This window comes from Eptesicus fuscus, chromosome 15 (assembly GCF_027574615.1).
Source record: "Eptesicus fuscus isolate TK198812 chromosome 15, DD_ASM_mEF_20220401, whole genome shotgun sequence".
NCBI lineage: Eukaryota > Metazoa > Chordata > Mammalia > Chiroptera > Vespertilionidae > Eptesicus > Eptesicus fuscus.
The window spans coordinates 27,162,060-27,168,734 of NC_072487.1; the positions used below are offsets into that span (position 1 = coordinate 27,162,060).

A 6,675-nucleotide genomic window follows, 5' to 3' on the forward strand; every position below is an offset into this window, starting at 1 on the left:
ATGCTGGCTATCCCTGGAGTATGTTCTCTCAATTATATCAATAGGCCTCTCATAGGATGTAGATTAAATTAACACAAAATATGGTTAGATGGGTATTAAGAGAGATAATCACTTTCTTCTATGCAGAAGTATTTTCAAGGATAATAAGAAAGACTACCTAACAATTCGAATCTATGGGGATGGATAAGGCATAGATTTCAGGACAAAATAAGTAGAGAAAACAGTTATGTATTGAAAATTTATGTATTGAAATATATATATCCTACCTAATAAAAGAGTAATATGCAAATTGACCACACCTTTGCTACGCCCAAGCCATGCCCACCAGCCAATCAGGGCGAGTATGCAAATTACCCAACAAACATGGTGGTTAATTTGAATATGCTGAGGGAGGGAGGAGTGAAGACTGAAGACAACTTAGAAGGAAGAGGGAGGGAAAGTGGAAAGCAAGGTGGCTGCCAGAGGGAAAGCATGGGCGGGGTGGGGCGGGGCGGGGCAGGGCAGGCGGCAGCGGCTCTCTGGTGCGGGCACAGCAGCTGCAACGGCGGTGGTGGCAGTGGCAGCGCGCATGGCTGCAGCGGCCGCTTGCAGGAATCTTCCTGCAAATGGGCTCCTAGTATATATATATATTTTAGAGGCCTGGTGCATGAGAATTCATGCACTGGAGGGGATTCCCTCAGCCTGGCCTGCCCCCTCTTACAGTCCAGGAGCCCTCAGGGGTGGGAGGTGACCCGGTGATCAGGAGAAGGAGACACCCCCATCAAACCTCTGCTGCTGCCACTGCCAGCAGCTCAAGCCTCAGCCAACTTTGGTTACCTGAGCCTCGGGTGGCCCTGGGCAGCTGGGCAGCACCATCCAAGGCTTGCCTGCACCTGAGGCCAGCCCTGGGCAGCTGGGCAGACAACAGCCAAGGCTTACCTGCACCTTGGGCCAGCCCTGGGCAGCTGGGGGCCTGAGGGGACTGAGGGACTCTGGAGGCAGGCACCCCGGCAAGACCAAGGGGACTGGGCGCTGCCTCTTGTGGCTGTGGGCACCATCATCTTTGAGTGTGGGGCAGTCAATTATCATATTCCCTCCTTATTGGATGTGGGTATCACCATCTTTGAGGGCAGGAAAGTCAATTAGCTTATTCCTTCATTATTGACTGTGAGCACCACCATCTTTGTGACAGCGTGAGGGTCAATTAGCATATTCCCTCTTTATTCAATAGGATAGATATATAGATATCCTATCTAATAAAAAAGAAACATGCAAATTGACCATACCTCTGCTATGCCCACCAGCCACGCCCACCAGCCAATCAGGAGCGAGTATGCAAATTAACCCAACCAAGATGGTGGTTAATTTTCATATCCAGGCACAGAGCGAAGACTAAAGACAGCATAGAAGGAAGCCAAGCTCTGCAGAAGGGAGCGAAGCTGTGGAGAAGCAAGCAAGCCGGGCAGGGAGAAGGGGGAAAAGCAGGTGTGGTGGGGGAGAAGGGAGGGAAGCAGGTGGAGTGGGTGAGAAAGGAGGGAAGCAGGTGGAGTGGGGAAAAAGGAGGGAAGTGGGTGTGGTGGGGAGAAGGGAGGGAAGCAGGAGGGGTGGGGGATAAGGGAGGGAAGCAGGCAGGGCAGGGGAGAAGGGAGGGAAGCAGGAGGGGCAGGGCGGGGAGACCATCACAGGAAGCCCTATTGCAGGAATCTTCCTGCAAGGGGCCTCTAGTATATATATATATATTAAACATTTGATCCACCAACCATAGCATTTGCTCAGTGACTTGAATTCTTTTGTTAAATGATACCCCTATTCAAGTTAGGTAGGGCCCTGCAGATAAGACTTTTTTTGCCTATGGAAGATAGTTTGGGAGTAAAGACACATTCTCTCTATTGGCTGCCTTTTATGAAAGCTACTCTGCAGTACAGTGGTTGAATATGTGACATCCAGAGTCATACTGTCCAAACTTTATTTTCCCATTTATTAGTTGTAACAATAAACATATTATGTAATTATAATTTCAAGTTTCAAAATGGTAATAATAACTCTTATGGATGCTGGGAAGATTAAATAAATTAATACATGTAAAATACTAAAACACTTAGAAGAATCTCTAAAACATAGCAAGTAGCACAAACCCATTATTATTTTTTATTGTTATTGATATAACTGTTTTATAGGATTCTGTGGTGATTAAATGAAATATTGTGCTTGAAGCCCTGGAATATAACAATAACCCCCTAAGTAATAACAGTCATCACAATGAGTAATGTTTCACACAGAACTGTTTAAGTTGTAGTTGCAGTGTTCAGTCCCTTGAAATTCTTCTGGGATCCTAGCCATATACCCCACTTTTCTAAATGATGTCCTGGAGGAAAGCACACAAACTCTAGAACCCTGTATCTCCAGAGATTCTGCCCTAGGAACCTGATTGTCTTCCCTTACTCCCCCGTGTATCTGAAAGAACCCTTGGTGGAGTGGGAAAATGTGCACCCATCCCTGGGATTGGGGGGAAGGCAGGGAAAGAATGTGGATCCTGCTCTGATGCATTAAATGGTAGAAGCCTTAAAGTGCAGGAAGTCTGAAATGTAAAAGTTTAAACCCCAAAATAGTATTGAGCCACATCAGTTTCACTTCAGTTGAATGGATTTGAAAAGCTAAACTGATAATCCCCGGAACATTTTCAGTGTGTAGCTCTCTCATTCAGTATGTTTAATCCACCCTTCTAGATCATTATCCAAGTGTCTTGTTTTGTGCCATGGGAAATTCTGATCTTAGTTGATGAAGTACTCAGTCCCTATAATCTTGTGAGAACCACAATGATGATAATTACATTTATGGAGTAACCTGGCATGAAGAATACAATATGCTGAGTCTCAGAGCTGAGGTAATTGTATTTTTCCTTCAGATCAGCAGAAAATCCAAAAAAGGTAACATCATTTGAGCATTATTATTGCATTTTCTCAATTTTTGTCAACTATAGTCATTAAGGTATCTCTGAATAAGAACTCTGAAAGTTGATTTAGATAATATGCATAGAAAAGAGGGAATAAATAATGTGTAATTAGTAAAAATCTATGAAAGAGGCAAGGAATGCTTAGTATAGTAGAAACAATACAGAAGTGGCACTGAAGAACTTTGATTAGTAAGACTACCTCTAAAGAATTGAGTGACCTTGAACTTCTCCCTTCTCATCTCAGGGTCACATTTTTTCTCATTAAATTTGAGACTCCAAATAGATTACTAGTAAGATGTCTTTTGTTCTTAAAATTCTATAACTATAGAATATACAGGCAATTGGTAACTATCCTATATAATAAAGAGGTAATATGCAAATTAACCCTCATGCCCTCACAAGATGGCTGCCTATGACCAGGCCGGCAGGGGGTTTAGTGAGGGACAACCAAATGACTGAACAATCAGGCTGTGTGGGGCGACGAGGCCGGCAGGGGTTTAGTGAGGGATGACCAAATGACTGAACAAGCAGGCTGTGTGGGGCGACCAGGCCAGCGGGGGGGTTAGTGAGGGACAACCAAATGACTGAACAAGCAGGCTGTGTGGGGCGACCAGACCAGCAGGGGGGTTAGTGAGGGATGACCAAATGACTGAACAAGCAGGTTGTGTGGGGCGACCAGGCCAGCGGAGGTGCTATGAGGGGCGACCAGGCCAGTAGGAGGGGGCAGTTGGGGGTAACCAGGCCGGCAGGGTGGGCAGTAAGAGGCGACCAGGCCAGGGGGGCAGTTAGGGGCGATCATGCTGGCATGCAGAGGCAGTGAGGGGCGATCAGGCCAGTGGTGGGGGAGCAATTAGGAGCAACTAGGCAGGTAGACAGGTGAGGGATTAGGAGCCAGCGGTCCAGGATTTGTCTGACTGCCAGATTGGAGAGGATGCAGGTTGAGCTGAGGGGTCCTCCTCCCTGTGCATGAATTTTGTGCACCTGGCCTCTAGTTGTATAAATAAGTAGAAAGTGTATTAACTGAGGCTTTTGGCAATAAGTGTTTTTTCTTCAAATGTCTCAAACAGATTTGTTTATCTGAAGTCTTAATTGTACTTTCTGCCTTGCCAAGCATCCTTTCTTTTTCGTGGGGTCCTGGAATTCGATTCTCATTTCTCACACTTATCACAGTAGAACCCAGACATCAGCTTGTTTGTAACACAGCTATTATACTTTCTTGCAATTCAGTAATCATGTCTAACTAACCTGTGTTCGAGAAAGCGCCTGGCATTTAAAGTAAAATGATAGAATGGACAAAAGAATGACTAAGTGAATAAATTAATGAGTTGTTTGATATCAGTGAGGCAGAATGTAAGTAAAGAGACAATGAGCACCAATCATTCAATGCAATTCACCATAAAAAGGTATCTTCAAGGCCCTAAAAAGATACTATCCAAAATAGTTCTTTTTTTTAAAATATATTTTATTGATTTTTCACAGAGAGGAAGAGAGAGGGATAGAGCCAGAAACATCGATGAGAGAGAAATACCAACCAGCCGCCTCCTGCACACCCCCCACTGGGAATGTGCCCGCAACCAAGGCACATGCCCTTGACCGGAATCTAACCCAGGACCCTTGAGTCCACAGGCCGACGCTCTATCCACTGAGCCAAACCGGTTTGGCCCAAAATAGTTCTTACAGCACTTGTTTTGGTTGACAGTAGGCCATTCAATAAAAATGACAGTGGGCTTTAGTGGCTTTAGAAATAAGCCTTTTACAAACCTTATTACCACCTGCCTTAACAGAACACCTGAGTATGAATGCAGTGTAAATAAAAACCAAGACTTAAAAAAAAAAAAAAAACAGGACTTCATTATGCATCTCAGGGATTGGTACACTATGGTCCATTGGACAAATCTACTCATCACCTATTTTGTAGAGCCTGTGAGCTATGAAGTGTTTATATACTTTTTAATAGTTATATTTTTTTCAAAAGATTATTTTATTGCACATGAAAATTATATGAACTTAAGAGTTTCAATGCTCCTAAGAAAAGTTTTATCAGAACACACAGCCACTCATTCATTTACTATGTCTGGTTACTTTGATGTCCCAACAGCAGAATTAATTGTGGCAGGCACTGTATGGTTTATGTAGGGGAGGAAATAATTTTTCCTCTGCTCTTCTAAGTTCTTGGCTAAGACTTAGGGTTGTCCAAATGTGTAGAGAATTTTTATGAGTTTATCTGAACCAAACTCACATGACAGGAAGCAAGATGTTCAGGAAACCCAGACAGGGTTGCTCAGTGGTTGAGCACCAACCTATGAACCAGGTCACCTGTTTTTATAGAGGAGGCAGCCAATCAATGATTCTCATCAATGATGTTTCTCTCTCTCCCTCCCTCACTGAAATCAATAAAAATATATTTAAAAAGAAAATATATCAAAAGAACAAGGAAAAAAAATGCTCAGGCAGCTGATGATTTTGCATTTTTTATTTTTGAGGTGTGAATGTCATGTTTTATTGATGGCCAGTTATAGTTCCACATAGCAGACCTTCACCCTGACCTTCAAACCCTTCTCTCCCAGGGTTTACAGAACATTGTAAGTGCTCCATGTTTATAAGTCAATAAAAGGCAGGACATTGCTTCTCGGCCTTTTGGCTAAGATCAAGTGTAGTATCTGTTCTTATCAGTTTAATATCTGATATGTCCTGAGGACAATATATTAAATGGATTTTTGAAGCTGGGAGTTGGAATAGAAGCTTGTTCTGTCCACTCCATGCACTGACCCAGTATTGCAGTACCTCTGGGAACAGTGCACCAAACAAACAAACAAAAAAGGCAGGACATATTTTTAAAACCCCTTCTCTCCCATCTAAGGAAACCCCTTAGGTCCTCTGCCCTGAGAGATGTGAGAGCTCTCCATGCCACAATCCACAAATCTCATACCCCTTCCATTGTGTATAGTGTTAAATGTGCAGAGGACCTGAAATTGGACACAATGGGTCTAAGGCTGCCTGTCACTACAGCCAAATTAAGCAGAGACAGGGTTGAATCATATATGAGTGTTTATTCTTAAATGCCAGCAGTATGGGGAGAGCATTCAGTCACCCTGGAAATTCTACTCACCCCCTTGCCAGTTGGCTGATGAGGGAGAAGATAACTATAACATGGAAAGATGGAAGGGTCTGCAGTCCAGACTTCGAGCTCCTCCGATAACAAGGTGGCTCATCTTCTATGTTACAAACAGCTCAGCCCATTCCTGGGACCAGAGAATTATCAGCATTAGTAAGAAAAACTCCCGGACCAGGTCAGGGTCCAGGCATAGCATCCAAAGTAAAGGGTGTCCTTTCCTTGGTCTCTTCTCAAAATGGACAGCCTTGTTTCATCCTCCAGTTTCCCAGGGTCTGTCAGGAAACTTGTCTATAGTTAGTAAAGTGATTATTAAACAACTGTGATTCTATTCTTATTACATGCCCTTCCCCATTAACATCTCCCTCTTTTAGTAAAATCATCTCATATCCATGTGATTAGTTTTATATGGAAGGTGTCTTGTGAACTGCATTAGTCCTGGCCTATTATATTTCCACTTATGGATTTTGGCTCTGAATTCTTTCAGGGAAAAGGAGCATTGGATCTCTCCTATAACAGCTTTCTGCCAATGGGGGGGGGGGGGGGAGAGGGAGGAGGGTCGAGTAGGGGTGGTGGAGTCCTGAAGTCCTCCCTGTCTGACAAGTGAAGGAGAAAGCCAAAAAGGGGGAGG

General features: G+C 43.8%; 1 non-coding gene across 1 annotated transcript; it reads left to right on the plus strand.

Moving 5' to 3' along the window:
• The first annotated feature begins 5,553 nt into the window (after nt 1–5,553).
• LOC114232794 (U2 spliceosomal RNA) lies at nt 5,554–5,738 on the plus strand. Its single transcript, XR_003618892.1, has one exon. It is a non-coding gene; the product is annotated as a U2 spliceosomal RNA (small nuclear RNA).
• The last annotated feature ends 937 nt before the right edge of the window (nt 5,739–6,675 follow it).